Source organism: Phascolarctos cinereus, unplaced genomic scaffold (genome assembly GCF_003287225.1).
Source record: "Phascolarctos cinereus isolate Bilbo 61053 unplaced genomic scaffold, phaCin_HiC Scaffold_5;HRSCAF=322, whole genome shotgun sequence".
NCBI classification, from domain to species: Eukaryota; Metazoa; Chordata; class Mammalia; order Diprotodontia; family Phascolarctidae; genus Phascolarctos; species Phascolarctos cinereus.
In genome coordinates, this window is record NW_027555958.1 from 70548127 (window position 1) to 70574271 (window position 26145).

Sequence of the window (26145 nt, forward strand, 5' to 3'; positions counted from 1 at the left end):
TTTGTTGTTGTCCAGACCGGAGACACTGTCAGTGCAGGAAACTCTTTACACTCATGGACACTGGCAATTTTTCCATAACGTGTTGTCTTAAAGGGCTGCCTAGGGCACTGAGAGGTCAATCAACTTGCCCAGAATCACACAGCTAATACACATCAGAAGCCAGTCTTGAACTTTGGTTTTGCTGGCAGTAAGATCTTCCTGGATAGTTCTATCTATTCTGCCACATTGCCTCTCATTTTCATTATCATTATTCTTTTTCTTGGAATAGAGAGAATTTTTACATTAGTCTTCCACATTCCTTGCCTCCATGATTCAGCCTCCATCTCTACCACTTTAACTACCAGTGTAAATAGCAGTTTAACTATTTCTCTCTCTCTGTCTTTCTTTCTCTCCATTCCTTCCTCCCTTCTCCCTCTCCCCTCTCTGTCCCTCTCCCTCTTCCCCTCCCCCACCTCTCTTTCTCCTCTTCCCTTCAGTAGAATAGGCTACAAGACAGATAGGCTATTGCTGTCTTTCAGGGCTAGCATTAGCATATGCCTAAGCAGGGGATAAGAATTCCTCCATGATCATGGCCAAATGGAAAACACAAAAGCCAAAACATGAAAGGAAAAATGGTCTTTGTGCAATATTTTTCACAGGTCAAATTTTCATTACTCTCTCCAATTTCCCTTTGTTTCTGTTAAGATTTGGTTCCCAATTTGTATACATAACTTTTTTTTTTATAAACAACCTCCTTATCCCTTTATGTTTTGTGTCTAGATAGATGAATACTATTTGAAGTCTTCCTGACAAGTGGCTCTGGAAGCAGGTGGATTCTGTTCCCTACTTAGAATGATGTGAGGCTCTGAGGTTCTTTTGTCAGTTAGGTAGAGAAGTCTCAGCATTTTTGGCCCAGTGCAAACTGTCTATGGACCTCTACCTAAAACCCAAACCAAAGTAACTTATTTTCCATCAGGCTGTTTACTGGACCTTCTCACTAGTAATGTCTTCCTTCTGGACAATTCAGAAGGATTCCTCATTTGACATCTTCTTCAGTCAGACATTTCCAACCCATGGATATGCTCATGTGGATAGGGACAAGAGATTATGTGACTTCTAGGTAAGGTGAACTATGGCCATGGGAGATCTGAGACCTTGTCAAGGAATAATGTCCTGGTGAATCACATTTTGGAAAGTCTGGCTGAACCCAAACATACTGAATCAGCCTAGGTGTCAGTAGTCACCAGTTTTCCTGTCCCTATCCAGTAATGTGCCCTCACTCAGTCCTGTCTTCAGCTTGATCAAAGTTGTGGTGATGACTAAATTAATCTCTCAATCTACCTGTTGGACTTATTCAAAGCGCAATTATGGGGAAGCCTATGTGGATTGGTTAAGAACAGGGAAGGATTCAAAGTCTATATCACCCTTGCTCTCAGGCCTGAGTATCTCCTGGGACTGTGGCCATAGGCAAGCCAGAGTGGCAGCATAGCACAATGGGTAGTGCCATCCTTGTCATCAGGCAGATCTGGTTCTAAGTTCTGTCTCTGACACAATGACTGTATGACCCTGTTGCTGATCTGCACTGGAAGAGGGAGTTTCCTTACTGGGAGTTCCATACATCAATTAAAGCACAGGTCTATGTAGGGAAAAAAACAGGTCTGCCTACTCACTAGTGGAAGCAACAGGTTGAAATAGACCTTCGTCCCCCACAAGAACCAATCCCTATGGTCTATACCATGGCATACTTTCTTTTTTTTTGTGCCTTAAAATCAAACTCCCAAATGTCTGGAAACTGTGGGGATCACCCATTGGAGATCTGGGGGTCCTGTGAACTTTGTGGACTCACTTCTAGCCGAGAAAGATCAAGTTGTCTCATAGCTCTGTGCCTCCCTGGTGATAGTCAAAACATGATGCAGGTGCTAATTTGGGTTTGGATTTGTGATTCAAGAGGTCATGTCCTTGAAGGCCAGAAGCACTAATAGTCACTCTGCTTAAATATAGCCCCCTCTTTCCTTTTCCTGTAGTGCTGGGAACCTTACCTGGCACTGTTTAATCCAGTTATTGGGTGGTTCTTAGGTGAGATAACGCTCTGCTAGAAGCATAACTACTAGAAGCATAATTTAGAGTAGAAACATGCTATGTTCAATAATGGCCCTCTTCCCTTCAAGGCCATTAGCCACAGCTCGCTAGCTCTCTCTCTCTCTCTCTCTCTCTCTCTCTCTCTCTCTCTCTCTCTCTCTCTCTCTCTCTCTCTCTCCCTCTCCCTCCAGTATCATGGCTTTCTAGATGTTATAAGTGTTGCCTGGACATAAAAGGTAGCATGGATAGGCCATATGATTGTATGTCCCAGAGGCAACATTTCCGTCTGGCCAAGTTACTCATCCATCAAGTCAGAGAACATGGTTTTGCACAAGTCCTTGAATAAAACCAAACCATACTGAAGAAGGGATTCATCTGGCCTTGTATTTCTCCTGCTATAGTTCTAGTACTAAAGTATTTAATAAGAAAAAGAACAGCAAGTCACAACTCTACCATGATCATAAAGCTCTGAATGCCATAATAATCTAGGAAAACTAATATCCTCTGACCTTGATACCTGACTTGCTGGACCATCTATCAGTAATGTTTACCAAATAGTGCCTCTGAGGCACACATAATCCGCTTGGCATACAGGAAGTTGGTAACCTTCTGGAGCTAGTATGAATCTTGAGTTTTGCTCTTATGTTTTTGTAATGGTCCTCAGCTTTGAGGAGCATCCCAAATTTGACATTGCAGGACCCACTGCACTGGTTGGGGTAAGATTGGGAAGGAAAATGTCCATCAAATTCCCATATCATCCCAGAATGCCTATTTAGTCCAGGTGGTTCTCCATTCTTTGAGCTAGAGAAACGCCAATATATGAAAGATGATTTGGAATTTACTGGGCACATTGTAGGATGATAGGGTGGTTCAAATGTGCATCTGGAGCCATGTAGGACAGAAGCTGTGCTAAAGTGGAGAACCTGTGGTGGTTGCCTGGTCTCCTTTTCTGATGGCTCCTCACTAACTAGCTGTTACCCTTGAAGATTTTCTTGAGGTCAGAGGCAGAAGAAAGTGGTTTTAAGAACTGACATCTCAATTTTTAGTTTGATCTAATGAATTAAATTTAACCTGTAGAAACAGTTCACTGTAGAGACTGAAATGACCATCGTCATCTGGGAGGTGGGGGAAGCCTTCCAGGAAAGGTACTTCCTTCCAATTGCTCCAGAATGGTTGGATCAGTTAAAAACCCCAGCAACAGTGCATTAGTGTCCCAATTCCTTCTAACTTTTCCATATTCCCTCCAACATTTATCATTTTCTTTCTCTGTTATATTAGCCAATCTGTTAGGGATGAGGTGGCACATCAGCCATTTTAATTTCTATTTCTTTAAGCAATAGTGATTTAGAGCAGTTTTCATATGACCATAGGTAGCTTTGACTTTTTCTTCTGGAAACTGACTATTCATATCCTTTTACTATTTATCAATTGGAGGATGACTCATATTATTATAAATTTGACTCAGTTATCTCTGTATTTGAGAGATGAGGCCTTTAGGAGAGAAACTGGCTGTAAATTTTTCCCCAGTTTGCTGCTTTCCATCTAATTTTGGCTTCATTGGGCTTGTTTGTGCAAAATCTTTTCAATTTAATATAATCAAAATTATGTATTTTATGGAATATTATTGTGGTATAAGAAATGACAAGCAGGATTATTTCAGAAAAACTTGGAAAGACTTACATGAACTGATACAAAGTGAAGTGAGCAGAATCAGGAGAACATTGCACACAATAATAGCAATATTGCATGATGATCAGTTGTGAATGACTTAGCTACTCACAACAATATAAAAACCCAAGAAAATTTTGAAGGACCTAGGATGAAAATTCTATCCACTATCAGAGAGAGAACAGATGGAATCTAAATGCAGATTGATGTATATTTTTTTCACTTTATGTTTCTTGTTTTTTTTTTGTCTGTGTTTTCTTTTATATGACTAATATGGAAATATGTTTGGCATGACCGCATACATAAAACCTTTATAAAATTGCTTGCCTTCTCAGTGATCAAGGGTAGGAGAGAATTCAGAACTCAAAATTGTAAAAAATGAAGGTTAAATTGTTTTTACATGTAATTGGGAAAAATAAAATATTAAAGTTCAAAAAAATAAATGTAAATTGCATTGTTAAAATTTCTTCTATCACTTTAAGTCTAGATAATCATCACAACAATAAACCACCCCCCAATTTGTAGTTCGCCAATTTCTGAAATGTAAATGCTCATACTGAATTTAACAATCAATTCTTGAGAGCCAGTTCAATTTGGCTCCAGCATTCCCCTTTCTCACATAAGAGGTGGAGCTACCTCAAATATCCAATTGACCAGCAGGGTAATGAGCCTAGGGAGTGGATATATTAACCAGTTATTCATTCAATCAGTCTGCAGTGTCTATGTGCTAGAGTTAGCAGATGTTTTTCATCAGTGATATCCCAAGAAATTATGGCTTCATGTTCAAAGAAGTTATTCCAGGGAGTGGCTAGTTTGTGAGACCATTGATACGGTGAAGCAAAGGAGAATAGTGTCCAGGGCAGAGAGATTCTGAGAGAAAAATGCCAATCCACAAAGACCTACCACTTCCTGTTACGGGATGGCTCTCCTGAACTCTTTGATGACCTCAGCTTCAGACTGCTACTTTTCACCTGCTTGGTTATCTCCTGCCTAGCTTTTCATATTTGGATACCTTGCAAACTCCAAATTGAGGAAGCCTGGCTTTTTATTCTCTCAGACCATGATTTAAACCATGCTTTCTTTTACTAAGGAGTTTTTTTCCCTTGCTAATTGACTTCTTATAACCAGCATGCATCCTGTCTGTAGGCAGCAATGACTAATATACCTTAACCTCATCCAACTTTCTGGCAGAAATAAAAGGAGTGTAAATGGTCAGTAGTTACCCAGGAGAGTTTAGATTTCTACTCTGGTTAAATTTGTTGTAGTTCAGTTATTTCAGTTGTGTCCAACTCTTTGTGGTCCCCATTTGGGGTTTTCTTGGCAAAGATGCTGGAGTGGTTTGCAATTTTGTCTCTGATTTTATAAATGAGGAAACTGAGGCAAATGGGACTGACTTACCCAAGGTCACACAGCTAGTAAGTGTCTGAGGCTACATTTGAGCTCAGGAAGATGAGTCATCCTGACTTCAGGGCTGTACGTCTATCTAGCTCTACCTAGCTAAAAAGTGGCTAAATATATGCCACTTAGACTTAATTAATCAACAAACATTTATTAAATACCTATTATGTACTAGGCATTGTGCTATGTGTTGAGGGTGTAGATGTAAAACTAAGACTATTTCTGCCCACAAGAAACATAAATTCTAATGAGACATGTATATTACATATTATATATATATATATATATATGTATATATATACACACACACATACATATATGTGTGTATAGACATCTATATCTATCTATCTATCTATCTATCTATCTATATCTGTGTGTGTATAGTGTCTCAAAGTCTTGGTGAAATTTTAAGTTTATTAAAGCCTATATTTTGACAATGACAATATTCATGAAAGTATATATTTCTAAAACACATACAAACCACAGTCAAGACAATTTTGAGGGGAAACGTGTTAGCAGCTAAGGGAATGAAAAAATTCTCAAGTACATGCTCTGAGCTGAGTGTTGAAGGAAACTATGAATCCCAAGAGATGGAAGTGAGGAGGGAACAGACAGTCAATGCAAAGGCATGGAGGAGGATGAGGAACATGATGTAATTTTACCTTTTACCTTTTATCAAGAAATTATAGATCCTTTGAAAGAAAATTATTAGGGAAACAAAGAAAAGGGTTTCTTAATATTCTTAATGGAAGTGAAATTGATCATGCTTTTTGAAGACTTCAGATAGAAATTTGGATCCAAAATAGATTAGATTTAAGATATATAGTGAAAAAATTATTTCACTTTAGACATAAATACAGAAAAAGTTAAAAAGAGGAACAAAAATTCAATTTTACTAAATAGGGCACTATCTCACCCACTATTTACCATTCCTGTCTAGAAAGGTTTTCATTTGAATTGCAGGCAAATAATGTAGAAGATGTCCTTTGCCAATGGGGCACGGGTGATTCCATTAAACTTCTATTGACCCTATTTTCCTTTTTTGTAGAGGATAGAAGTGAAAGAAGGTTCAAAATGTTCAAACAAGCAACCCTAGGCCATGCTAATTTGTGGCAAAAATATACATAGATTTCTATGTGGCTTTTATTTGTATTAATAATATTTGACTAATTAATCTGTGATATATAGATGAATGTAGTTCACTTACAATGTATCATAGAATGTATAACTAAGAGTAACGTCTGGAAGTTTCAAAGAGTCCTTTTATAAAAACTTGATATAAAGAAAAGCTTGTTAACAGAGCTACAAAAAAAAAATGGACTACCTTGGGAGCTAGTGGTTTAACATTCATTGCAGGTGTATAAACAAAGGCTGAATGACCACTTGTGTATGTAAGAGATTATCAGAGTCCACCACATTCATTTGTATGCCACCCCTCAGTCTGATATTTGACTCATTTCTATATTCAATCTTATCACCCCTAATTCAAGGGCAGTGCAGAGATATTTCTGTACATTTCCTCATTAATTCATAACATTTTCACATCACTGGAGAAATTTCCTTCTCCAATAGTAGCCACTCATCTCTCTGTCTCTGTTTCTCTCCACATATATATATGTCTTTATTTTATTATTTAATCCTAATTGACTAAGGAAATATAGACACACATACACACATGTATGAATATATAATCCCTTAGTCAATTAGGATTAAATAATAAAACAAAGACACAATTATTTGCAATATTTTAGTTGTGAGAAAGCTCGTGGTTACCTAAAATTCTTACCTTTAACACCACTATCACATGCAATTAAACTTCATTCAGGGTAACACAATTTCTTCTCCAGAATCTTACTAATCCTATTTGCTAGATAAAGGTTAAGCTATTTTTTATAAGGAAAGAAAATACTTCCATATTTTCTTTCATTATGTACTAGCATTTTCAGCTTCCCTTAGTTCTGATTTTAATAGTATCTCTCTCTAGACTCTTCATAATAAAAATATATATTATATACACATATACATATACATTATATATTACACATATACACACATATATACACACATATATGTATATGTATATATGTGTATATATAATAAGTAATATACATATCTCATTAGAACATATGTTTCTTGAGGGCAGAAATAGTCTTAGGTTTACGTCTATACTCTCAGCATATAGCACAGTGCCTAGTACATAATAGGTAATGGTTGTTGATTAAGTCTAAGTGGCTTGTATTTAGCCACTTTTTAGCTAAATAGAGCTAGATAGATGTCTAGCCCTAAAATCAGGATGACTCATCTTCCTGAGTTCAAATGTACCATATATATATATATGTATATATATATGTATATATATGTATATATATACACATATATACATGTACATATATATATATATATACATATATACACACACACACACACACACACACACACACACACACACACATACACACATATTTCAAAGGACAGGATTTATTTTTCCTTTAACATTTTTTCAATTCTGAAATTAATATTAATATTTAATAAAATAGGCATTTCCATATACGTGATAGAATTAAAAAGATTGAACACGGAACTACAAATATCTATTATGTACTCTTTACTTTTCTTTTTAGATATATAATAAATTCATTTTGGTGTTTTCAAAGCTATACTTGTCTGTGCTTCCTTCTGGTCTTCTGTTTTCTTTTTTGCATTAAAAAAATACTTCAAGGATATCCCCTTTTGCTTTTTTTTTTTTACTATCCTATCCCTTATTCTCCTTTGCCTTCCTAGCCCACTATGAGAAAAGAGTACTCTTGTAACAAATATGCAAAATATGCCTAATCAAACAAAACAAATTTTTGAAAATCTACATCTTATTCTGTTGTTAGGAAGTGGTTAGCATGCTTCATCATCACTTCTCTGGTAATGTAGCTAGTCATTACATTGATTAGATTTCTCAAGTCTTTCAAAGTTTTTTCTTAAAATAATTTTATTATATGATTTCCTGGTTCTGCTCATTTCACTCTGCATCAATTCATACAGGTCTTCCCAAATTTCATTAAAAGTATTAAAAGTATTTCTTACATTAAAAAGCTATTAAATTACCATAATTTGTATAGCCATTGCCCAATAGATGGGTCCCCTCCTAAATTTACAGTTCTTTGCAACCAGAAAAAGATGCTACAAATTTTTGTACAGATAGATAATTTTCCCTTGTCTTCAGTCTTCTTTTGGGGGTGAAGTCTGGGTAGTGGTATTGGATCAGAGGATGAAAATAACACACTGAGTTTAAGGGCACATTTCCAAATTACTTTTCAAGATGACTGGACCACAGTTCTACCAAATTAAATCACAGTTCACAGTTCTACCAATAGTACTTTTAGTGTTTGTTTTCCTGAAGTCCTTTTAACCACTGTCATTTTACTTTTTCTCTCATCCTTGCCAATCTTATGGGTGTGAGGTGGAACTTCAGAATTGGTTTAATTTACATTTCCCTAATTAGTAATTTGAAATTTTTTTTCATAAATTTGTTTGTAGCTTGTATTTTTTTTGGGGGGGGTACTAGGCAATGGGGTTAAGTGACTTGCCCAGGGTCAAGTATCTGAGGCCAGATTTGAAGTTGGCTCCTCCTGACTCCAGGGCCAGTGCTGTATCCACTGTACCTCCTGGCTGTCCCCTAGCTTGTATTTCTTTTGAAAACTACTTGCTCATATGCATTGATAGTTTATTGGACAACGGCTTCTAATAGTTTTGAATTATATATCTTGGATGTGAAATATTTTTTTTAATCAAAGAAACTTGTTGCAAATGTTTTTATCGTTAACTATTTGCCTTATAATTTCAATTATTTTGTGAAAAATTTCAATTTTATATAATAAAATCATTCATTTTATAATCTCTGTCATCCTCTCTATCCCTTTTTGGTCATGAACTCTTCCCCTATTGACAGATATAAAAAGTAATTCAATCTTTCACCTCTAATTTAAGATGTTGTTCCTTATATCTTGGTTATGTAGCCATTTGGAGCTGATCCCAGTATGCAGTGAGATGTTGGTCTATAGCTAGTTTCAAAGGTCAGGATTTCTAACACTGGGATGGTTTTTCATTATGATCAATTAATAATTCAATCAAAAATCATATTAAGCTCCTACTCTGTGCCAGGAACTATGTTACATACGTGGGGGTATAGATACAAGAAACAGTACAATACTACTCTCAAGGAGTTTACAATCTATCGAGGAGACCATGCGTACATATTTATACACACATAATTAATATAAAATAAATTCAAAATAGCTGGGAGCAAGGGCACTAGCAGTTTGGGGACTCAGGAAAATCTTTACTTAGAAAGTAAAGGAATTCTATGAAGTCAGGAAAACCTTCCTTTAGGAAGCGAGGGAGGAAAGGGACTCTGTGAAGAAGAGGCAATAAGGGAGTTCATTCCAGGAATGGGAGGTAGTGAGTGGACAGACATAGGAGATGCCATGCTGCATGCAAAGAATAGAGAGAAGAGAAGTTTGACTGAACCATAGAGTACAGGAAGGGAAGTAATGCAAAATGAGCCTGGGAAGTGGTTGACCATTTGTCAGGCATATTATAGTGGATATGCATTTCATTGATAGGTTGGTATAAATGGTTGCTGAGGTCCTTTCCAAATCTCAAATTGCATGAAATATATGTTGGGGATAGGTTGTGAATGGCTTTAAAAGCCAAACAAAGGAATTTATAGTTTATCCTTGAGGAAACAGGTAGCCATTGGAGTTTATTGAGTAAGAGGAATGATATTGTAAGGTCTGCATTTAAGGAAAAATTACTTTAGCAGCTGTGTAGAAGATGGATTAGAAGAGAGAGAGACTTGAGCTAGGGAGACTGGCTGAGCGCTGAGTCGTCAGTGCATATATGTCATGCTAGGGTGACTTCATTAGTGGCTGTGTCCAGCTCCGCTGCCAGAGTGATAAACTGATTTGTTTGATGCTAATTGGAAGGGACAAAAATCACGAAGTCACTATCACTCTTCATTCAAATCCTGGCAGTAGGCATTTAGTAGTGGGGAAGGAAAGTATTTCTCTAATGTCATATCAGATTTGTATAGAGTCTGTTTCAAGGAGTGAAATTAAGTCCCTTGTGTAATACAAGTTTGTTAAACTTCTAATTGAATTGAATCTTGTAACTCAGTACATTGAAGGCTTAAGTGTTCTAGACTGGAACATTTGCCCACAACTTGTAAGTATTCTACAATTTTCTATCATACATGTTCATATATATGTTCCCAGTTCATGTGCATGTTCCCAGTTCAGTATTAAGTACCTAGAAAAACCATCATTTTAGTTTATCAAAGGTAGAAATTTTAGTTTAATTTGGACTTTGTGCTGCCATCAGTCCTATATCCTTATTGCTCTTTATACATACTCCATTTCCAGCCTTTCATTTTCTTTGTCTCACCTAGAATGAACTCCTTCCTGTCTATTCGTATTGGAACCTGAGTGTTAACAAAGCAGGAATAAATAGGATGGGGATAGGAGTTTATCTCATCAGGAGAAGTCTGGTAGACAAGACATATCAAACAACAGAAGGATAGGGAAAAAATGATCAGGAAAGTGTCGAAGGTCTAGCAGACAAGATACTTTGACTATGGAAGTTTGAAAACAGGAAGAACCACACGTATACTTATTGTAGGTTAAGGCTGGCTGGGTTCAGAATAGGTCATAAGTTGCTAAAGGTAAAAAATTAGTAACTTTTTGTATTTATTTCTGTAATGCCTATTAGGATGCCTTGACCAGAGTTCAGATTTAAATATTTGATGGATTTAATTCAGTTGAGATCATAAAGTTCATTAGAATGCTTTAGCAACCAGAAGATATTAAGACCAAATTCTGACCCTAGGGCCAGGCCCCTCCTACCTCCATAGTGGACATAGTTGCATACACTGCTTAATGATATAAATTCTTTTGGTAAGATGGAAAACCATGAAACCTTAGCTCTGTCCTATGCTAGGGATTCCAGGCCCCTGAGTATTGCCATTTGATCTGCCAATGCACCAAAATGGTGCATGTGGTCCTTGTCATTCACCTTTCCACAAGTTGAATCTTTAGGACTTCTGGGCTCTTTCATCATCCCTGCAACTCTCCTAATCAGAGGCTCCTTGACAGCAGGGATCACCTCAGTTTTTCTTTTTATATCCTTGGCACTTAACACATAGATTATTAGCACATAATAAGCACTTAGTAAATGAGTTTTCATTCATTCATTCATCATTCATTCATTCATAATAAATACATTTTATGAAGAAAGTGAAATTGAGAGTTTCAGAGACTTTCCAATGATCTCATGGCTAGTTTATATGAGAGGCTGGTTTGAACCCACATCTCTCCACATGCTGTTTTATGTGCTTCTCTCACTACACAATGATCCTGGCTGAACTTCATTGCACAGATCAAGCCTCATCTGATCTATGAAGAACAAATTACTTATGACCTATGCCATCTTGGGAAGGTACCTTTTTCTGTGATCTGGCCCTCACTCTCCTCATTTTTAAAAAGACAGGGTTAGGCTGAAAACCTCTTCTTGCTCTAAATCTATAGCTATAAACAATCCTAGCTGATACTGAGGTGTCCTTTCTTTGGGACTCATTTCACCTAGAATCAGCACCACAGAGTTCAGCACTTAATTATTCTGTAATAGTTTCTTATATTACTCTTATCTTCCTGACTATCACTTCATTCAACCATCTCTTTGTTGGGGGGCAGGAGAAGAAGAAGGATGAATTATTGACTCTCTGTAAGTGAATTTTCTAGTAGTTGAAGTTTCCTTTTTAACTCCTTTCATTTTACCACTTCTAGGATAAATCTTTTTTATAATTTATTATACACTTTGTCAAACAAAGCTGTTCACTATGCTTTGGACTGTTTTTTAAGATTCGGGGGTCACAGTAAGCAAAGGGTATTTTGCTCCTGTATTAGATGGGTCATAATGCCTGTCATATGTCACACCACAGTGTCAGTTTCAAGAAACCCTTAACCTCACTCTTCTCCCAATCTTCTACTTTTAATCTACTGTCTGCTGCAACTTAAGAAGGTAAAACTAGATAACCAAGCTCATTAAACATTAAATTACAACAATTATAAGTCAATACCTTTGGCCTAAGAGAAACTTGACCTCTGTTTTAGAGTTTACCAGAATTGAGAATTTCAAATAAGTTGGCCACTAATGAAGATTACAAACTACTGAAAGGCAAAGACTCTATCCTATACTTCCAAATGCTCATGATTGAGGACAGAATGGGCATCCAAGGAATTACTGTTGATAGCTTGATTTCCCAACAAGATGATAACATTCTTATGCTAGGGCAGTTAAGTGTCAAGTTAAAGGGCACTAAAGATCTGGATAACCACTTTTCAAGTTGATGGGAGGGAAAAACCCAACTGTGGATTGTTACTAATGAAAAAAGGCAATGCTTAATGCTGAAACTTCTTATTCATCACTATAAAATATTTATGACAATCATTTACATACATACCCAGGAAATTCCTTCCTTTGTGATTCCAGCTCCAGAGCTTACAGGGGTGTGGAACTTGCAGCCTCGAGGTCACATGTGACCTTCTAGGTCTTCAAGTGTGGCCCTTTGCCTGAATCCAGACTTCACAGAACAAATCCCCTTAATAAAAGGATTTATTCTGTAAAACTTGGACTCAATCAAAAGGCTGCACTCAAGGACCTAGAAGGCCACATGTGGCTGCAAGGCTGCAGGTTCCCCACCTCTGAATGCTACTGCAAGTTGTTAGGTCCCAGAAGGTAGAACTAGAAATCGTTAGTAAAAGTTGCAGACAGGCAGATTTTGGGGCCCTTTGAAGAAAATTTTCCTAATAGTTATATAGCTCAAAGGTGGAATGAGCATAATAGGTAATTAAGTCTCCATCACTAGAGGTCATTAACAAAGGCTAGATGGATATGTGTCAAAAATATTGTGAAGGATATTCAGTTCAAAGATAGATGGCCTCTGAGTTCTTTTTCAACTCTGAAATTCTGTGATATCAAATGAGGTCAAAACAAACGGAAGATTGTATGGTGTGGTGGTAAGGGTGCTAGAATGGGAAAGCACTTTGGTTCAAATTGTGGCTATGTACTTAGTAAATGTGTGACATTTGTCAAGTCATTTAACCTCTCTTGGACTCAGTTTTCTCATCTGAAAAATGAGGTGGTTCGATGAAACCTGTGACTCCTATTGTCTATTCACAAATGAACAAGGTATACCTACCAAGAAAGAGCTCTGAATTCATGGAGGCAAATTTGATCTCTAAGAATAGTGAAAGGCAACATGGCATAGAGAGTAGAATTCTAACCTCAAAGTCAGGTGAGTTCAAGTCCTGTCTCTTAACATTTACTGACTGTGTGACCCTGAAAAAATCGTTTGACTTCTCAGGACTCCAGGTAAGTCTCTAAGAATAGAAATTACAGAAATTGCCAGTCTAGGATGGAGGGAAAGAAACGAACAAGAATTATACAATATACAAGGAGTGCAATGGGTTTCTGATCTGCTTTTGGTAGAAAAAACATCTTACCCAGTAGTTTCCCATATCAATGAAATCACAAGTCTGGAATACATATTCACTGAAGACAGTGAAGTGAGATGTGTGACTAAATTATGGGTTTGGATGGATATACCTGATTCTAAAGAAACAGAATAGGTAAAATGTGGGGAAGGAAGTAGTATTATATTAAGAGGAAATCCAGAAACCAGAGGCATGGTTCATAGAAACAATATTTTTCTAATTGTATACTACAGACGACCTAAACAGAAAGAAGAAATAGAAATAGTTGAGAAGTGAGTTTGATAAACTTATCACAATACTAGCACAGGGGTATGAAATAGTATTTATGGGAAGTTTCAATTATCTAATCATCTGCTGGAATAACCCACCCCCCTCTTCTTTTTCTCTCACTTTCCTTCTCTGAATCCCTATCTCTCTACCAAAATCAGTGACTTGTTTTTATGAGAATTTAATCTTTTAGAAGAAGAAGGAACCAAGAGGAGGCAATTTTTTTTCTTGATCTGATTACTATCAGAAACTGTAATAGGCATGACAGAAAATGAAGCTATAATACCATCTTAGATTAGGTGATTGAAGAGAAGAAAAAGCAATATAGTCTCTGATAGACTCTAGATTTTGAAAGAGATGATTTCAAAGGGTTCAAAGTAAGAATGGGTACTGTGTGATTCCATAGTTTAAGGATTAAAGACTTGGGGGAAAGTCAACCCAGGATAGTTGGGATACTCTCAAAAATGGTATTCTGAAGACACACAGAGAACAAATAGTTATCTAAAGACATCAATGTGAAGTCATTGGGAATTCACTGATTAAACAAACACACATATACATATAATGGAAACAAGAACGAGTATTAGAGGCTGAATCCAAAAGTATGGCATAGTCCTTAAGAAAGATAAAACTCATAATGAAGTGAGACTAGGAAAGGAAGCTAAGGGCAACCAAAATGTTGTTGTTTCAAAGCTACATAGGAGAAAGGAGAAGGATCAAGGAAAGAAAAGGTTGACTGGTCAAGATCAATATAATGATGATAACCGAAGACAGATACATTGGGGTTTAATTTTAATTTTGCTTCTATTTTCTCTGTCAATTGGAATGATGCTTAGATTGGAAAGGATGGACAAATATGACTTACTCAGGTAAGTAAGGAGATAGTGAAAAAGAATGTAGATACCCTGAATGAATTCAATCACCAGGCTTAGATGAAATACATTCTGGGGTAATGAAGGGAACTGATATATGATTACTGAATGGAATGCTGAAATAGTGAAGCCCCCTCAGTGTAGGATAGGGTGGCCTATATTTCTCAAAAGCTGGCTCTCTGAGAAAGCAGAGTGTCATGAGTAGATCAGGTGACAGAGTCACATCCTGTTCACCTGGATTCTATCCCTCCTCAGGCCCCTCCCTAGTTGTTAAGCAAATTGTTCCTTGTTTCACCCCTTTTTGTCCTTTGTCCCCTTGTTGCTGGGGAGAAGTTTCCACGCTTAGACTGTGATCTCCAAAGCCCAACCAATGGGAAGAAGAGCCAGTGGGTGGGTGGGGGTTCTGTGTTAGGGTCTATATAAACTTTCTTTGAGCTATATGCCCACACACTCCCTTGCTGGCACCATCTTAAGCAACACAGGGTGTGTCCTTTTTCATGAGAAAGCAATAAAACTTTCTTTTGCCTTTCTTAAGAAGTCTCTAACTGATATATTACAAGGGGGTTCATAAACACCCCATGCATTACTGAGCCACTGTCACAGATTTTTCAAAGCTCATGGAGAATGGTAGACTTATTCTCCAAACTAGAGGTACCCAGGTTTGGAGATCAGTAATGTTATCCTATATTTCAAGAAAAGGAATTCAATGGAATCTGCAAACTATAGACTAGTGAGTTTGAATTTGATTCATGGCAAAATTCTAATATTTTTTTTAAAAAATGGTCAGTGAACCTTAGAAGGTTCAGTAGGAAAGATCTGTTGGACCTCGGTGAGAAACAAGTGTGGTCTGGCTCCAACTCTCTCACAGCCGGGAGGGGGTGATGGTGAGGAGGGTGGTGGTGATGGCTGCTACTGGTGCTCTCTGCACAGAGAAGGTGTGGGGGATCAAGCAGCTGATCAGAAGTGGATTACAGGGATCTCTTTGCTGGCACTGAGGCAAGATTCTCTTGCTTTGCCAGTGCTTAGATCTGAGTCACAGTCCTGGGTGGTGGTCCTGGAGTGAGAAGGAGCACTGGCATGGCAGAGCTTGTGGCAGTGTGCAGAGCAGAAAACAGTGTGTGTGATCATTCATAGACCAAAGCATAGACCAGGAAAGGAGTAAACACCTCTCCTTTGATCATACCATCTTGGAGGAACTGAAAATTCATAGGTCCCTAGAAGTATCTCTGAAAACTGTTGCACAAAACCCCTGAAGCTTGGGACAGTACACACTCCACACTGGAAGCAGAGCCCTACCTTACCAAAGACATAAAAAGTCAAGTAATTGGCTGGGAACATGAGCAAACAGTGGGAAAAACTCAGAGTATAGAATCTTATTTTGGTGACAAAGAAGATCAAAACATACAACCAGAAGAAGAGAACAAAGTCAAAGCTCCTACATCTAAAGACCCCAAGAAAAATATGAATTGGTCTCAGGCCATGGAAGAGCTCAAAAAGGATTTTGAAAAGCAAGTAAGAGAATTAGAGAAAAAACTGGGATGAGCAATGAGAGGGATGCAAGAAAATCATGAAAATCAAATCAACAGCTTGCTAAAGGAGATCCCAAAAATACTGAAGAAAATAATACCTTAAAAATAGAGTAACCCAAAGGGCAAAAGAGGTCCAAAAAGCCAATGAGGAGAAGAATGCCTTAAAAAGCAGAATTGATCAAATGGAAGAGGAGGTACAAAAGTTCACTAAAGAAAATAATTTTTAAAAAATTAGAATGGAGCAAATGGAAGTTAATGACTCTGAGAGATCAAGAAATTATAAAACAAAACCAAAAGAATGAAAAACTACAAGACAATATGAAATATCTCATTGGAAAAACAACTGACCTGGAAAATAGATCCAGGAGAGGTAACTTAAAAAAATTATTGGACTACCTGAAAGCCATGATCAAAAAAGAGCCTAGACATCATCTTTCAAGAAATTATCAAGGAAAACTACCTTGATATTCTAGAACCAGAGGGCAAAATAGAAATTGAAAGAATCCACTGATCACCTCCTGAAAGAGTTCCCAAAAAGAAAATTCCTAGGAATATTTTAGCCAAATTCCAGAGTTCCCAGGTCAAGGAGAAAATATTGCAAGCGGCCAGAAAGAAACAACTCAAGCATTGCCCAAACACAATCAGGATAACACAAGATTTAGTAGCTTTTACATTAAGGGATCAGAGATCTTGGAATATGATATTCCAGAGTTCAAATGAGCTAGGATTATAACCAAGAATAACCTACCTAGCAAAACTGAGTATAATCTTTCAGTGGAAAAAATGGATATTCAGTGAAATAGAGGGCTTTCAAGCATTCTTGATGAAAAGACCAGAACTGAGTAGAAAATTTGACTTTTATATACATATACATATACATATACATGCATATGTATATGTATATGTATATGTATATGTATATGTATATGTATATGTATATGTATATGTGTGTGTATATATATTATATGTACGCATACATATAGACAGAAGGCACAGAGTGAGTTGAATATGAAGGGATGATATCCAAAAAGAAAATTAAAGGGTGAGAGAGGATTGTGATGGGAAAAGGAGAAAGGGAGAAGTAGAATGGGATAAATTATCTCACATAAAAGAGGCAAGAAAAAGCTTTTATAGTAGAGGAGAAGAGGGGGGACATGAGAGGAAATGAGTGAATTTTACTTTCAGCAATTTGGCTTAAGGAGTGAATAACATATACATTCAATTGGGTATGGAGGTCTATCTTACCCTACAGAAAAATAGGGGGGGAAGGGAATAAGAAAGGGGAGATGATAGAAGGGAAGGCAGATTGGGGGAGAGGGTAATCAGAAGCAAATACTTTTGAGGAAGGACAGGGTCAAAGGAGAGAATAGAATAACTGGGGAATGGGATAGGATGGAGTGAAATACAGTTAGTTTTTCACAACATGACTATTATGGAAGTGTTTTGCATGACTACAGATGTATAACCTATATTGAATTGCCTGCCTTCTCAATGAGGATGGGTGGAGGAAGAGAGAGAATTTAAAACTCAAAGTTTTAAAAACAAATGTTAAAAATTGTTTTTATATGCAACAGAGAAATAAGACATACAGGCAATGGAGTATAGAAATCTTTCCTGCACTACAGGAAAATAGAAGGGGAAGAGGATAAGAGAAGGGGGTGTTAGAAGGCAGTTTGGGGGAAGGAGTATTCAGAATGTATGCTTTCTTGTGGTTGGAGGAGGGGAGAGATGGGGAGAAAATTTGGAACTCAAAATCTTGTGGAAGTGAATGTTGAAATTTATTTAAAAATAAATAAATTAGTTAATAAAAAAAATAGGTCCTTGACATATGGACCTCAATTGGAAGGAAGTTTCCAGTAGAGTCCCCCAAATATCTGTGCTTTTTAATATTTTTACCAATTATTTGAATAAAATTATAGATGGAATGCTTATCACATTTGAATATATCAAAAATCTCAGAGGGATGGCTAACCCATTGAAAGCAGATCTTAGATGAAGGGAGGGATAACATCTTAGAATACAGAGATGGTATCCTTGCTATAATTTACCCTCATCAGAATACATTTTGAGATTTTTGACAGGCTAGAATATTAGAGGAAATCTAAAATGATAATTTTAAAAATTTTTTATTAATTTATTTTGAATTATGAACAATCTCTTCCATAAATTTCTGAGTTTTACATTTTTCTCCCCCTCCTTCCCCATCTCCTTCCCCAAGATGGCACCCAATCTGATATAGGCTATATATATACATTCCTATTAAACATATTTTCACATTAGTGATGTTGTAAGTAAGAGTTAGAACCAATGGGGGGAACCACCAGAAAGAGGAAACAAAACAAACTGAAGAAAAAAAATTGCAAATAGTATGCCTCAATTTGCATTCAAACTCCATAGTTCTTTCTTCTTTGTGGATAGCATAAAATGATAAAATTTAATAGAGATAAATGTAAAGTCTTATATGTAGGGTCAAAAATCAATTTCACAGTTACAAGATAGTAGGAGGATTAATAGGAAGTAGTTCTTCTGAAAAAGATGTAAGTGTATTACTCAACTTCATGAGCTCAATGTGAGTAAATAGTGTTATGGCACCCAAGATACCCAGTAGAATATTTGGCTCCATTAAGAGCCATTATCCAGGAATAGTTATGAATTGTACTCTATTCAGATTACATTTGAAGTATTTTATTCATTTCTGGTTTCTGGATTTTAGAAAGGTCATTCATAAGCCAGAGAATATTCATAGGAGGGCAAACTGGTTTGGGGGCAGGGAAGGAAATAATGATTTTTATTATGCCCACTTTGTGGTAGGCATTGTGTTAACTAAGCACTTTAAAAACATATCATTTAGTCATTGGATGGTGAGGGCTATAAATTTGTAGCACATAAGAATTGGCTAAAGGAACTGGGAATGATTAACTTGGAAAAGAAGAGGTTTAGAGTAGACAAAATAGCTGTGTTTAGACATTAGGAGGGCTGTTAACTAGAAGAGGGTAACAAGTTGTTCTATTCAACCCTAGAAAGTAGAACTGTAGTTTTATGGTGGTGCTAACAAAGAGATAAATTTATGCTTTATGTGAAGAAAACTTTGTAATAATTAGACATAACCAGAAGTAGAAGGGACTGTCTTAGAAACTAGTATCTATTCCCTCATTGAAAGTATTCAATCAAAGGTGATATTACTTATTATTAGGTATTTTATAGAGGGAATTCTTTTTCAGGTATGGATCAAAATACATAGCCTCTGAGGTTTATTTCAAATTCTTACATTCTGTAACTCTGGTATGTGATTAAATACTGACCTCTGAGGTATTTATATAAGCTCTTAATTGCTGATCTCGTTGAATTTTAATAGATATGAACACAACAAAAAATCATACTCATATCCAACACTTCTTGGAATACCAAGTGTACAACTCCTTCATATTCCACCAAAGCCTGGAGTTTTGAATGGATCCCAGGACTGTTACAGAAGTGTTTCTGAGGACTCATTTTGAGATATCTTTCAACTCATCTTATTCATATTATGAAAAAACAATAACCTACCATCATGCATATTAGAATCCAAACTCCAATTATCTTAATCTAGGATGCATTTCTCATTTTCTTGGAAAGGAAATTCACTGGAAATTGCATAAAGAGAATTCAGTTTATTATGAGTGGAACTATACTGAGATGCTTTAACGTTTGACCACAGTGGAATGTAGCAAATGATTTGCCGATTATCACCATGACAGTAAACAATTCACAATGATTTGGGATTGCACATATTATAATGCATGTAATAGTTTTTCACAATGTTTATCTTTTCATATTTTTGCCTTCATTGAAAATCAATTCAGTGCTCGTTTATCATTGCTTTGTTTCCTTTGTGCTATATTTTATTTTGATTACATAAATTTACATTATATTAATCTATAAACCTACACCTAAAACCAATGCAATTTAATAGAATAGTGTTAGAAATGTATGACATCATTCATGTTTATCTTTGACCCTGGAATATTAATTTTTAGAGAGAAGGCATTTTTTTTTCCCTCCAAGGATAGGACAACATGCAAGAAGGCTAGACAAAATTGAAAAAGATGAAATTTAATACAGATGAATGTAAAGTCTTATGTAAATCCTGCAAGAATCAATTTCAAAAGTACAATATGGAGGAGACATAACTATAGCATTTTAGAAACAAAAATATGGTAGGTTTTTTTGTGGATAGAAAGCTCATTTTGAGTCAAAACTCTAAAATGGTAGCCAATTTATGGAATCACAGGATCATAGACTTTAGAAGTCATTTAGTCTAATCTTCTCATTTTACAGATGAGGAAACTGAGACCCAGAGAGGTTAAGTGACTTCTCTAGATCACACAAGTAGTAAGCAGTAAGCCAAAATTTGAAGTCAGGTCCTCTAGCTCCAAATTCAGCACTCTTCAACTCAATTAAATGTACATTAAGTTTAAGTTGAATATGAGCAAACCACTGTATGAGGTTATCAGGATACCAAGACAAAGAAAATAAGCCCCTACTCTGAGAGAGGTTACATTTAACTAAGAATGTACATTATATATAGACAAGTACATAAAAAAAGTATGCACAAAACAATACAAATTATTTCAAGGACAGAGGAAGCACTAATAACCAGAAAGATTGAAAAAGTCATCATGTAGGAGATGACATTTGAACCATTCATTGAAGGAAGTTTGGGATTGCAGAAGGCAAAAGATAAGGAAGAAATGAATAGTAGATATGATAGATTCAGATGTGGCTCTGGAACTGGAACCCTTGCATAGATTACCAATTAAATTAACATAATCTAGAATTAGATATTATAAATCATACAGCAAAATATCTGAAAAAAGTTGCAAGATTTTAGTGAATTGCAAGGAATATTTGCCATAGCATTTTTAGAACAAATTTAATATGATGAAATTTAATAGGGGTAAATGTAAAGTCTTGTGTGTGGGTTCAAAAAAATCAACTCTACTACAAGGATTCCTAGGAAGTAGTTTTTCTGAAAAAAAAATTTAAAGGTTTTATTGGACTGAGAACTCAATATGATTAAATAGCTTACTACTACACTAAGAAACTCAATAAGCCCCTAAAGGCAATAATATTACCTTATCTAGAAAGTTGGAGTAGTGGATAGGGGTGGTGGCCCAGGTCTGACCTACCTACTGCTGAAGAGGCTGAGGCTGGTTAACCACTTGAGCTTAGGAGTATCTAAGTAAGACTAATGTTGATTGGGTTGCCTAATGAATCCAGTCCCGATGTGGCAAGCCTCTAGGAAGAGAGTTATGGGGCTGGGCTATCTAAGTAGGGGTGAACTAACCCAGGTGGAAAACAGGGCACACCAAAGCTTCCAATCTGAACAACAGTAGGCTTGGACCTGTGAGTGGTTGCTGAATTTCTGACCTGGGCAAGATAGATACTTAGTCTCAAACAAAATTTTACGTGGGGAATGTTCTTCCTATCTACCTTTCCTTGAAGGTTTTTAGTGAGAGAGAACACACTACCTCCTAAGACATTCCATTCCACTTTAAGATAGTTCTGATTTATAGATACTTCTTTACATCAAACCTAAATTTGCCTTTTAGTACCTCCTCATAGTTCTTAGATCTGAACTCTTTGGATAAAAAGGACAAATCAAATTTTTCTTTCTCATAATAGCCTTTCAAAATTATTGATCCTACTATCATATCCTTTCTTAACCCTACCAAGTGATGCTATTTCTTCAATCTCTACTTCTTCAGTCTCAATGTTCTCAGTCCCTTGAAGTGAAAAGATATTATTTCTTTTCCCATTTTTTCTTTTACCTCTCTCATTTTATTTTTAAAATCCTTCTTGAGCTCTTCTAAGAAGACTTTTTGGGCTTCAGACCAGTTCATATTCCCTTTTGAGGTTCCAGATGTGGGTTTGTTCACAATGTTTCCCTCTTCAGAATTTCTGCCTTGATCTTCATTCTTCCCATAATAAGAATCTATTGTACATTTTTTTTTTTTTTGCTCATGGTGCTTGCTTATTTCCTGGCCTTTAAAGAGACTGAGCTCTCCTGCTGGGGAAACAGAGAACATTCACCCAAGCTTTTTGTGTTGGGAGCCTAGGGCCTGGTCACTGGATTTGTGCTGGGGCCTCCAATGCTGGCAGTTGGAGGCTGTAGGGTTCTGGCAGCTTACCTGGTATTGGGTTAGAATCAGTAACACTGGAAATCTAGGGGTAGGATTGGGTAGTGTGGCTCCTGGAGATTTCCTGCTTACCTGGACCTTTCTTTCCTTTCGCTTTCTTCCCATGATTGATTCTTGATGAAGATTTGTTAGTTCTTCATGATCATCACTCCCTTTTCTAACTTGCTAAGCATGTATTTAATAATATCTTCATGATTTTTGCCAGGAATTGAATCCAAAACTACTTGCCAATAACTCTTAAGTGTTATTTTGAGAATAAAATGAAATAACATGAAAAAGGGCTTTGTAAATTGTAAAACACCATACAAATATGATGAATTATTATTTTTTACTTTAACTTACCAGCATTTATTATATTTCCCATTTGAACAATAAAAAAGAAAAATAAAACTCTCCTTACAAATATGAATGCCCCAATAAACACATTGCCACATTGGTCATATCTAAAATTGTGTGTCTCATTCTGTATCTTGAAAGAGGTGGGTAGTATACTTCTTTTTTAATCCTCTGAAATTGTAGTTTACAATTGTGTAGATCAGAGTTATGGTCTTTCAAGGTTTTTTTTTATAATACTGTTTTTATTGTATATGTTATTCTCTTAATTTCACTCATTTTTCTCTGCATCAGCTCATAGAGGTCTTTCCATTTTTTCTGAAATGGTCCAATTTGTCATTTCCTATGGAACAATAATATTCAAGTGCATTTGTGTGCCATATTTTGTTTAGCCATTCCTTAGTGGGTCAACACTCAGTCTCCTGAGTTTTTGATTACTATGAACAGAGTTGATATACATATTTTCATTATTTTTTGAAAGCCCATGTGACATAGTAGAAAGACACATTTCAAGTGGCCTTGAAACCAGAACACTTGTCTGTCTTCTGGTCCTGGCTCTCCATTTTACTAGCTATGTTCAGTGCAAGCAATCCAACTTGTATCTTTTCTGATTCTAGTTCTGTTAAATGTGAAGTGGGAATAGTGATACTTGTCCAATTACCTCACATGATTGTAATAAGCATTATTTAACAGGGATTTATTTTAATGTATGGGTTTGAGTAGAGGGTCATTGAGGTGTCTTCCAAATTTAAAGTTTTATGATTGTAAGAAACAAGATAATATATTTGTAATTGCATTCATTGTGTAATTGTAAGCTGTTATTGTAGCATAAGGAAGTATTTAAATTGGCCAGCATATTGCCTAATAGTAGTATGACCATATAAAATAGAATTATACTTGTCTACTTGAATTCCGTTTATCCTCAAAAACATGGTTTAAAGGTTGAGGAGAGTTTAGATGTTAGAAAGGCACATTGTCAAAGTTTCCCTGGGTTTAGTAATAGTACCTCACACTCATATAACAATTTAACGTTTCTGAAGAGCTTCCTTGCAACAACTCTGTGAGAAAGCTAGTATAAGTATTTTATCTCCATTTTATTGGTGAGAAAACTAAGATTCTGAAAATGTAATGGACTTGTCAAAGCTTACAAAGCTCATAAATATCTGAGATGGAATTTGAAGCCAAGTGCCAGAATGTGTTGCTAGGTCTAAAAGTTTGATGAAAAAGATATTGAGGAGCCAGTAAAGTGGTTAATACTGAAAATAAAATGTCCCTTTCCTTTTCTGTATTTTTTGAGAAGGTCAACTAAGGAGACTATATGGCTTATGTATCTATATCTATACATTGAAAATATAATATGTATTCTATATATTCAAATCCTATATATAAATATAGATATATAGATAGGCCTATCTATATATAGGATTTGAAGCCAGAAAAGTAAGGGAAGCCTACTATGGCATATATGATACTTCACTTCCATGCCTTTGCACTGTCTCTCCCCCATGCCTGAAATATACTCACTTCTTCCTTTTAATTGCTAGCTTCTTTCAAGACTTGGATCAAATGCCACATTCATCAGCAGGCTGTTAATGCTTTTCCCTGCAAAGATATTTCCATTTACTCTATAGGTATCTTGTATGTACCTAATTAGGGGAGCTAGGTAGCACAGTAGATAATGTGCCAGGCCTGGAGTATGGAAGGCATATCTTGTAATTTCAAATCTGGCCCCAGATGTTTACTAGTTGTGTGACTCTGGGCAAGTCACTTCACCCTGTTTGCTTTAGTTTTCTCATCTGTAAATGAGCTGGAGAAGGAATTGGCAAAGCACTTCAGTATCTTTGCCAAGAAACCCCAAGTAGGGTCACAAAGAGTTGGACATGACTGAAATGATTGAACAAGACATATACCTAATCCAGAAGTCCTAGATGAGCTCTGGAACTGAACTGGACTTGAGGGAGAGGAGTAAAGGGGAAAGGAAAAGGTTGGGGAGGGAGGGAGCTCTCCACTCCCATTGCAACAACCGCTTTTTTTGTCAAGTTTCTTCATCTCTAAAATGGAGATAATAACATCTAGGTATATTTCAAGGGTCAAAAGAGACAAGAAATGTAAAGCACCTTGTAAACCTTAAAACACTATGTTAATTTTGTTATTATTCACTATATCACATTCCCTTTTGAGGGCTATGGATTTGAAAAGCTGAAAGAAGAAATTCTTAGGTTTCAAATGACAGATTTTTCCATTCTGAAAATAGTGGCTGCTTGATTCTAATCTTCATTTTAACCTTGTAAAACCTTTCCAAGCTCAGCATATCATAAAGTCCAGCTCACTGGGGGATAAAATAGATTATTATGCCAGTGTTCAGATCATCCTCCATTCCTGTTGGAGCCTGCAGCTATCAGGACATGGCCACCTTCCCTGGCCAGCAGGAAGCTGAGCATTTTGTCAGTTGTATGTGAGCCAGAGAAAAGTATTTTCACCCAAATGGTCTTTCTGTAAAGGAAACTGCTTTGGAAGTTGGTTTCTTCTGACTCTTCTCAGGTGTTTTCCAAAATTTGATTCTATCAGGGCTGGGGATAATTTTCTTGATATGTCTCCAGTGGGTAGGAGATTGCCAGATGGAGTCAAGCCTTATCTATCCGCAAGTCCACCCTGAAGGTTCCAAGATTATAAATGTTTGTTTCTTGGGATTGTCTATCCTCTCTTCCTCCTTTTTTCCTGTTAGCAACCCCCCAGAAATGTGTTGGCTGCAGAAGAAGAGCCAGCATCTGCCAGAATAATTAGCATCCAGATAATTACTGCTTTGGCTTGAATGAATTAACATATTTAACTGCTGGGAGGAGAATGCTTTTATGGGAAATACAGATTGTAGCCTGTATTGGCTGAAACTTGCATTTCCTTTCTCATTTGCCAATGCTGTGGAAGGGGCATCATGTCACAGAATCAGACTTAGAGCTGGAAGAAACTTCAGAGGACATCTAGTCCCATATATTTATTTTGTAAATGAAAAAAAAAATTGAGACCAGGGGGATCACACAAGTAGTAAATGGTAAGATGTGGGATTTGAACCCAGGTCTTCTGATTCCTGAAAGTATTCCTTTTTGAAAATATCATGCTGACTCCTGATCATTTATTGATATCAAGTGGACTGAATGAGAAACAGAGGGTCTAGGAGGAAAAGTCAAATTCCTCCCCTTCCCTACCAACATCTGAAAAACTTATTAATAAAAAAATCAATTCAGCAAAAAAAAAATTAAACATATACTATGTGCAAGGCACTGTGCTCGGCACTGGAGAAAAA